Below are 10,381 nucleotides of genomic sequence, written 5' to 3'. Positions count from 1 at the left end.
CCAGAAGGAAGAAAGTCTGAACACATCCGAATGTCAGAAGGAACAAACTCTGACACGCCACCTTTAGAACTGTAACACTCACCGCGAGGGTCTGCACCTTCGTTCTTGAAGTCAGCGAGACCAAGAACCCACCAATTTCAGACACACTATTATCTCTGTCTTATGGATGAGAAAACAGGCTTCTACAGGTGAGGAGACTCACCCAAAGCCACCCAGCTAATCAGTTCTGCAGCTGGGATGTGAGCCCAGCTGTGTCTGCCTTCAACTCCCGTGCTCTTAAACAATGGGTCCTAGGAAGGCTGACTAGGGGCACTGGGGATGGCTTCAAGGGTGAGAGTATTTGAGACAAATTTTGAAAATGAGTAAAAATTTTTAAGAGTGGAAATGTCTGCAGCCCTGATTTTGGCTCTTGATGTTTGGTACTATGGTTTTGGCTCATTGCTTTGGCTGTGTCAGGGTTTCTCAGCCTCAACACTTCACTATTTGTCATGGGGGGTTGTCCTGCACATTGCAGGATGTTTAACAGCATCGTTGGTCTCCACCCCCAGATGCCAGTGGCATGCCCCCCCCTTCCACCAAAAATGTCTCCAGATTTTCCTCCCATGTGGGGCAGAACCCTCCGTGGCTGAGAACCATGGAGCTGTGTGTGTATATGTGGTCTCTAGAGCTCAGTTGTCAGCAGCAGGAAGCCCAGGAGTATAATGTGCCTTTTTGTTTTCTCCAAATTGGATAATAACCCAACTCCAGAAACAGACATTACTCCATTAAATACTTGTTGAAATGGATTAAGTTATCATCATAGCCACCTCACACCTTTTAAAGTACCTCCTGTTTGTCCTTCAGCTCTCACCTCCAAGGTGCCCTCTTTAGAGATGCTTTCCCCAAATATAGACTGGCCAGGCACTCTTGTCACCTTCAGTGAAGAAGAGCTGCTGTATTATCTAGTTAGCTCCTCAAGCGCCAGGGCATGGTAGTGGAGTGGCACGCGGTAAGCCCTATACAGTATTCTAATTCAGGAAATGAAGGCTCAAGAGCCAATGCAGTATGTTCAAGATCACACAATAAATAAGGGACAGACTAAAACCCAAGTCACATGATAGTGGAGGAATCCCCTGGAGGGACAGGAGAGAGGATGCTGAGCAGAGCATCGAGTGGGTTGACATTTGGGGCAGGGTGCCTGTCACAGAAGAACACTGGATTTAAGGAGGGAACTCTGTCAGAAACCAGGGGCCAACATGGCAGAGGTAAGAGTAATGAGCATGGTATCCCAAGAACACACTCGATCCCAGCCTCAGCACAGGACTAACTAGGATGAAGGATTATGCCCCCTGGATAAGCCAGCTGGTAGGTCTGAGGATGCTAATGAACTTCTGGCCCAGGCTTAAGGGGTGCTGAGCTACAGAAGAGGAAAAGAGAATCTGGGTGAGGCCGAATTTGCCCCTCATGTGGGCCCCCATGAGTTGGTTTCCCAGTGTGCCACACTCACTGGCCTCTCTTGGGCAGACGTCAGTCATTCATTCAGGTACTGACATGGGTAATGGGCACCTACTGTCATCCCAGGTTTTATGATAGGCACAGAAGATAAAAGGTGCACACAACAGAGGGCGTCCCTATCTCTCAACCCTAATCTAATTATCACACAAATAAATGTTTAATTATGAACTGTGACAGGTGGTGGGAAGGAAAGGCGCAGCATGCCATGAGAACGTAGAACATCGCCTAGTCTGAGGGTAGGGGAAGTTTTCCCCAAGAAGGGATAATTGAGCCAAGACCTGGAGAGTGACCAGGAGGTGAATGTGTTAGAGTGTATGTTGTAGGTGGCCGTGGATGGCTCCAGGCCAAAGAAAGCAAAGACTGAGGCAGAACCATGGAGGAATGAGGCAGAAGAATGCAGGACCACAGCACACGCAGTTACAGTCAACATACTGGAAACAAAGAAAACAAAGCTAATGCTCCATCCATTGTTCTAAATGGTGACAGCGCCCTCTCCTAAAAGGACCAAAATAATGTACTACCTTAAAAAGAGAGGCAGGCTGGCTTTATAAGCAGGACTTCCCCAGGATGGTGGAATCTTGGTGGGGTTGTCAGAGTTTGATTTGAGAATGTCCAAAAATCCAGTTTTTCCAGTTCATCTGATCAGTTAGATTCAGAGGATTGACTCACCCTGACCAAAGTCACAGAAAACAGATGTATAAGTCAAAATGCCTATGTATAGTTTTGACACAGGAAATACGACTGCCTAGCAGATTGAAATATTCACGTCTGTTGGTCAGTGCATTTCTTTCCCTATGAAGCAATCTGTAGGGGAACACAAATGATGATCAAAAGGTTAATGTCTGAGTAAAGAATTGGAACAAGGGCTACTGGTCAAATAATCCAGCTATGGTCGTTTTGATGCACCATTCTCCACTAGAGAATGTGTATGATTTAGAAATCATATCTGGTGCTAGAGTTGCTCGTTGCTGCTGAATTGTCATTGCTTCTAGGTCTGATGGAAAGTGCTGAGGATTGCAAATATCTTCCATCACCAATGAAACTGTAAATAGCTCTTTGAAACTTAGTAAATTGCTCAAAAACTTTTTTTTTTTTTTTTTTTTTTTTTGAGACGGAGTCTCGCCCTGTTGCCCAGGCTGGAGTGCAGTGGCACAATCTGGGCTCACTGCAAGCTCAGACATATGTCAGCATATGTCTGAACCCCAAATCAGAACACACGGCTTCACAAAGAAATTTAGCCTGATTTATGAGTGTCATTTGTGCATTTAACTGTCATTATCGGGCCTTTACTAACAAGTATAAATAATTAATATTTTGTTATATATTGAATAAACCACATTAGAAAGAGTAAAATAACATGAAAAACACAATGTTCAGCAAAATATATATTTAATATTTGTGCCATCATTTGTATCCAACATTTATCTGTCCAAGTTGATACTTTGATTTTTTCTTTTAGTACTTATTTTCTACCAGTGCTCAGTTTTCTCAATTACTATTTCTTTATTTCTTCTCTCTCTCTCTTTTTTTTTTTTTTAGATGGAGTTTCACTCTTGTTGCCCAGGTTGGAGTGCAATGGTGCAATCTTAGCTCACTGCAACCTCCACCTCCCGGGTTCAAGCAATTCTCTTGCCTCAGCCTCCTGAGTAGCTGGGATTACAGGCATGTGCCTCCACCCAGCTAATTTTGTATTTTTAGTAGAAAGGGGGTTTTTCCATGTTGGTCAGACTGGTCTCGAACTTCTGACCTCAGGTGATCCACCCACCTTGGCCTCCCAAAGTTCTGGGATTGCGGGTGTGAGCCACCATGCCTGGCCCTCTTCTCTTAGTAAAATGAAAAATCTCTTAAGAAGTCTTTGATTGGGTACTGTGGCTCACGCCTGTAATCCTAGCACTTTGGGAGGCAGAGGCAGAAGGATCACTTGAGTCCAGGAATTCGAGGCCAGCCTGGGCAACACATCGAGAGCCTATCTCTACAAAAAATAAAAAAATTAGCCAGGCGTGGTGGCACACTCCTGTATCCCAGCTACTTTGGGAGGCTGAGGCAGAAGGATCACTTGAGCTCCGGAGTTCAAGGCTGCAGTGTGCCATGATCACACCACTGCACTCAGCCTGAGCAACAGAGTAAGACCCTGAGTCAAAACAGAAAAGTTGGCTGGGCGCGGTGGCTCACACCTGTAATCTCAGCACTTTGGGAGGCCGAGATGGGCGGATCATGAGGTCAGGAAATTGAGACCATCCTGGCTAAGACGGTGAAACCCCATTTCCACTAAAAATACAAAAAATTAGCCGGGCGTGGTGGCAGGCGCCTGTAGTCCCAGCTACTTGGGAGGCTGAGGCAGGAGAATGGCGTGAATCTGGGAGGCGGAGCTTGCAGTGAGCCCAGATTGTGCCACTGCACTCCAGCCTGGGCAACAGGGCGAGACTCCGTCTCAAAAAAAAAAAAAAAAAAAAAAAGTTTTTGAGCAATTTACTAAGTTTCAAAGAGCTATTTACAGTTTCATTGGCGATGGAAGACATTTGCAATCCTCAGCACTGTCCATCAGACCTAGAAGCAATGACAATTCAGCAGCGACGAGCAACTCTAGCACCAGATATGATTTCTAAATACTACTTCTTACTAAAAAGACACCAGGAATCCTTGGAAAAACAACTGAGTCATGATCTGGAACAGGAGTTTTTCGATATAAAGCTAGAACGTCTTACTATGCCCCAAAGCAAAGGCACTGTGAAAGAATCCTGGGATGACAGCAAAAGAATGCAGAGGCTAACTTGAAGGGGTTCTCTCTGGCCATAGTTGGGTCAGTTTCGTGGAAAAAGATAATAGAGTGAAACACATCAAATATATAAAAATCCAATAGTTCACATAATGATAATTTAAAAACAAATCTGTGGTCACCTATGGAGATTGGAAGGGCACCACCTCCTGACAGGCTGATAAATAAAAGGAAAGGATCCTATTCTGCCTTTTTCTGTATAAACTGTATTTCAGTATAACGGAGTAGTTGATATGAGAAATTTCTTTTTTATAGAAGGATCACAGCTAAGAAAAAGAAATGACAGAACTAGAAAATTATCATTTTCAAGTCCTTATTGAATTAATGGATTCTGGCAATGAACTGCAATGGCTGCAAAAACCATTAGATGATAGGTTGATGAGGATCTTTATTATGGATGGATCAGGCTGAGAACACCTAGCACTAACCCATCAACTTAAACCTGTAAAGGTAGAAAAATCAGACATCATATTTTTCCTGATATGATACAATCAGAATGCATAACAAACCACCTTTAAGTCTTACCAAAATGAATCTAAATCAAACCAAGGTCTATCTATCTGTTCACAAGAAATACAGGGATAGAGAAACAAGTGACACCGGGAGAATACAACCTGTGAAATCTGGAATGTGGGAATTTCTATAGGACAAGTGGCCCAGTTTCTCTGATGAATGAATGGCATAAAAAGGACATGACAGTGGGGGAATGTAAGAGACTTAAGAAGCATATTGTATTGGTTTGGCTGCCATAATAAAATACAACAGACTGGGTGGCTTAAACAACAAAAATTTATTTCTCATAGTTCTGGAGACTAGAAGTCTGAGCTCAATGTGACAACAGGGTTGGGTTCAGGTGAGGGCTCTCTTTCTGGCTTATAGACGGTTGCCTTCTCATGTGTGCTCACATAGCCTTTCCTCAGCGCATGCTTGTGGACAGAGCAAGATCTCTCTCTCTCTCTTCCTCTTATAAGGCCACCAATCCTATGGGATTAAGACCCTTATGACCTCATTTTAAACTTAATTGTCTTCTAAAAGCCCTGTCTCCAAATATAGTCACGTTAGAGGTTAGGACTTCAACATAATGAATTTAGCATGGACACAATTCATTCCATAGCATGTATCAGCCATGTGCCATGTATGGACCTTGTTTGAATCCTGCTTGTAAGAAACCAACTGTAAAAAGACGTTTATAGGACAATCAGGGAAATTGTTGTTGTTGTTGTTGTTGTTTGAGATAGGCTCTCATCTGTTATCCAGGCTGGAGGGCAGTGGTGTAATCATGGCTCACAGCAGTCTCAAACTCCTGGGCTCAAGTGATCCTCCAACCTCAGCCTCTCAAGTTGCTGGAATTGTAGGTACACACCATCAGTCCTGACTAATTTCTTTCTTTTTTTTTTCTTTGTAGAGAGGGGTTCTCCATGTGTTGCCAAGGCTAGTCTAAAACTCTTGGGCTCAAGTGATTCTCCTGCCTTGGCCTCCCAAAGTGCTGGTATTACAGGTGTGAGCCACTACACCTAGCCTCATCAGGTAAATGGTAACATCACCTATTGGATACTGGATGATAGTAAGGAATCATTAATTTTTTGTAGATGTAACAAAGATGTTGTGGTTGCTTTCTTAAAATTCCTTATCTCTTAGGGATACATACAGAAGTATTTACCTTTGAAATTATATAAAGCCTGGGATTTGTTTTAAAATGACATATTAGGGGTAGGAGTAGAGGTTGGAAAGGAGATATAGATGAAACTAGATCATCCATCTATCAATAACTATTGAAGGCCAGGCACTGTGGCTTATGTCTGTAATCCTAGCACTTTGGGAGGCCAAGGTGGGAGGATCACTTGAGCCCAGGAGTTCTAGACCAGCCTGGTCAACAAAGTGATACCCAGTCTCTAAAAAATATATATATAAAAATTAGTTGGGCGTGGTGGCTCACACTTGTAGAAACAGCTACTTAGGAGGCTGAGCTGGGAGGATTGCTTGAGCCCTGGGAAGTCAAGGCTGCAGTGAGCTGTGATTGTACCACTGCACTCTAGCCTGGGCAACAGAATGAGAACCTGTCTCAAACAAAAAACAAAACAAAACAAAACAAAACAAAACAATGAATTTCTATATGCACTAGAAGACTGAGGCCATCTTTCCTTGCCTAACACAGCCATGGCTTATGGTCCCAGGAAGCATCTAAAGCGGGTAGCAGCTCCAAAGCATTGGATGCTGGATAAATTGACCAGTGTGTTTGCTCTTTGTCCATCCACCAGTCCCCACAAGTTGAGAGAGTGTCTCCCCCTCATCACTCACAGGAAATGAAGACTATTTGCATGCAGCAGTTCATTAAGATTGATGGCAAGTTCTGAACTGATAAAACCTACCCTGCTGGATTCATGGACGCCCTCAGCATTGACAAGACGGGAGAGAATTTTTGTCTGATCTATGACACCAAGGGTCGCTTTGCTGTACATTGTATTACACCTGAGGAAGCCGAGTACAAGTTGTGCAAATTGAGAAAAATCTTTGTGGGCACAAAAGGAATCCCTCATCTGGTGACTCATGTTGCTCACACCATCCGCTACCCTGATCCCTTCATCAAGGTGAATGATACCATTCATATGGATTTGGAGACTGGCAAGATTACTTGATTTCATCAAGTTACACTGGTAACCTGGGTATGGTGACTGAAGGTGCTAACCTGTGAAGAATTCGTGTGATCACCAACAGAGAGAGGCACCCTGGATCTTTTGACATGGTTCACGTGAAAGATGCCAATGGCCACAGCTTTGCCACTCGACTTTCCAATATTTTTGTTATTGGCAAGGGCAACAAACCATGGATTCTCTTCCCTGAGGAAAGGGTATCCACCTCACCATTGCTGAAGAGAGAGACAAAAGACTGGTGGCCAAACAGAGCACTAGGTGAAATGGTCCCTGCGTGACATGTCAGATCTTTGTACGTGATTAAAAATAATGTGGTATGATTAATAGAAAAAAAATTGAAATTGGGTTATGGGCACTTGGGGCTCTACTTCACTATTCTCTCTACATTTGTGTACATTTGAAATTTTTCATTATAATAAAAAATCTTTTTAATGCAAGAAGGAGTGGAAGGAAGAAATAAGAAGTATTTCGACCATACACGATGTGTAGCTCTTGTTAAATCCCGATTAAAACACACCAACTGATAAAAAAACTTTTTGAACAAATGTAACAAATTGACCATGATCTGTGTTAGATGATATTATAAGTTACTATTAATTTTGTTAGGTATAATTGTGCATGGGTCTTTTTTTTTTTTTTCCTGAGGCCTTGTCTGTTAGAGATACATATCAAAGCATTTATATATGCTGGGATTTGCTTTAAAATACTGGAAAAAAAAAAAAACACACCAAAACAAGGAGGGTAGATGAAACATGATTGGCAGAATGTTGATAATTGTTAAAATTGGTCAACAGATTGGTGGAGTTTCATTACATTATCATCTGAAATTTTCTATCATAAACCACTTAAAATAAACATTCATGAGACCATCGTGTTCCAACCCAACAATGACAGGAAGAATTCATACATCCTCTTCCAAGTATCCTTGGAAGATTAATGTTTTCATGATAAAAATTTTAAAGTACTTTTGTACAGCTCTGATTTGTAGCTTCCTTTTTCCTAGTCAGCAAGCAATTTCTCATTAGGATATGACTCAAGGACATACGGTTCATTGCAATGATCATCAAATCACATAGTGGGAAGAACACTGTAAAAAAAAAATTCCCTTCCTATGGCAGAGTGTGTCATTCACAGTTTTCTGCAACTGAAACCGTTTTGAGATTTGCCTTCCAAAGACCTTGACAGTGTACAACATTATCATATACATCCCGTAACAAAAAAAAAACTATATCGGGCCGGGCACGGTGGCTCATGCCTGTAATCCCAACACTTTGGGAGGCCGAGGAGGGTGGATCACCTGAGGTAGGAGGTCAGGAGTTCGAGACCAGTCTGACCAACATGGTGAAATCCCTTCTCTACTAAAAATACAAAAAAATTAGCCAGGCATGGTGGCACATGCCTGTAATCCCAACTACTTGGGAGGCTGAGGCAGGAGAATCACTTGAACCTGGGAGGCAGAGGTTGCAGTGAGCCAAGATTGTGCCATTGCACTCCAGCCTGGGCAATAAGAGTGAAACTCCATTTAAAAAAAAACAAAACAAACAAACAAAAATCTATCTATCTATCTATCTATCTATCAAACAACCAGAACCAAAGTTGTTATTTTGGATCTTTGATTTTTTTTTCCTTGAGAATAACGGGAGCCTTTTTATCTAATAATAAATGCACTCTTGAAGGTTGAAGCATTTTAATTATTTTTAATTATTTATTTTCATTATTTTAAGCATAGGCATTTTCAGGAATCTCATAGTCCATATTGAAATATGCAAGTGAAAAAATCATTTAAAAATTTCACCCCAGCCAGGGCTGGGTCAGAGAACACGTTGAAGTGGACAGAAAGAAAGAGTTGCTCATCTGTCTGGTGCCCCTGATAATTCATAGGTGGTGCCCAGTGGGCTTGAAAGATGGGACTAAGCAGAATTGTTTCTAAGTGGAAGTGGGAATCAGGGTGCGTGAATTTTTTGGTAGAGAACCACTGGGCTCCCTGATTTAACATTTCAGTCCGCTATTCCACTCCTCCCACTGCCTTCTGTTCTGAGAGGTGTGGGCTGAGCCCGGCGAGAGCCCAGGTCCCATGTCAACTCATCTGGGCTGCAGGAAAAGGCCGCCTGCGCTCTGGGCCCTCCAGACTTGACAGCCGTGACCCCGAGCTGGTGTTTGACAAACAGACCAGACAGATACCACACAGTGCCCTGCAGTGTCTCTGCCAAGTGACACAAAAAACCAAACCATTCTGGGAAGGAGGAGCAGGTCAGTCAGTCAGCTTCTAAAAATACCCAAATAGGAGCATAGAAACATCCCATCACCCCATGTCAATCAAGAGAAAGTCACAGAAGAATATGTTTGCCAGAAAAAAAAAAAAAAGGCAGCAAGAGCGGGCAGGAGAGCCCCGAGATGAAGAAAACTTGTATGAGGGTCATTTAAATGCTGGTAGGATGGCCTTTAGGAGGCAGCTGCTTGGAGAGTCTCATAAATGGCCTTTGGGTAGTGGTGGCATTTGCATCAGGCCACCAAGGCCCTGCTGCTAGCTGGCCAGGCTTAGGGAGGGCTGCGGGCTCTGAGCGTGCTATGGGCCTCAGGCCATGCTGTGAAAAGTCAGCAAGATCACAGAGGAGCTGAGCCGGCAGGATTTTCCAGAAATCACCCAGGGCAAGAAGACCAGAGCAAATTATATGTGGGTAGTTGGAGCCCAGAGTGAGAAACTGTAACAGCAACCTTTTTTCTGCACCTCTGTGCTAAAAACAGCTGGAGACGTGGACAAGGACCACTTTTGGGAGTGGGGAGCACGATCTATCTAAGCAGCATCCCATATACTGGCTCCTGTAGAGGGAGGCCCACTTAAGAGGAAATGCAAACACAAACATCCTGGGAGCAGCTTTAGGCGCCCATGCAGTCTAGTGTCGCACTCCCACGCTGGGCCCTTCAAATAAGCAGTGGTGGTCTCTGTAGCCCCTCAACTCGTCGTCCATTCCAGCCCAGCTGCACTGTCTCTATTCTCATGGCTGAATATTCTAGTTTAGCCTGAAGTTGCCTCCTTACATAGTTTATATTCAGCTTAGAGGTGTCTCCATACACAGTGAACTGTAACCCAATAGAGGTATAAACAGACTGTAAATTACTCTAGGAACAAGTAGTGGAGTCTCAGCCAATCACAACAAGCAGCCAGCTGTTCACACCGTGTGCAAATAAGGCAGAAGCCAGGTGGTAACCAATCTGGCTGTTTCAGTAGTCACTGTCCCTCTCATTTTTCTGTCCCTAAATCCTCTCCGACCACGTGGAATTGCCAGTTTCTCCAAACGTTTTCTGATTTCGGAGGCTGCCAGATTTGCAAATCACTCTTTGCTTAATTAAACTCCATTGAATTAACCTTGTCTAAAGTTTTTCTTTCTTTTTTTTTTTTTTTTTTTGAGACGGAGTCTTGCTCTGTTGCCCAGGCTGGAGTGCAGTGGCGCAATCTCTG

At 43.3% G+C, this 10,381-nt stretch overlaps 1 pseudogene; it reads left to right on the top strand.

Moving 5' to 3' along the window:
• Positions 1–6,427: 6,427 nt before the first annotated feature.
• Positions 6,428–7,158, top strand: LOC129473216 (small ribosomal subunit protein eS4, X isoform-like; annotated as a pseudogene).
• Positions 7,159–10,381: the final 3,223 nt, after the last annotated feature.

The sequence above is a fragment of the Symphalangus syndactylus genome, chromosome 23 (genome assembly GCF_028878055.3).
Source record: "Symphalangus syndactylus isolate Jambi chromosome 23, NHGRI_mSymSyn1-v2.1_pri, whole genome shotgun sequence".
Classification (NCBI taxonomy): domain Eukaryota; kingdom Metazoa; phylum Chordata; class Mammalia; order Primates; family Hylobatidae; genus Symphalangus; species Symphalangus syndactylus.
The sequence above is the reverse complement of the archived record's forward strand: the minus strand, read 5'-3'. Positions and strand labels throughout refer to the sequence as shown.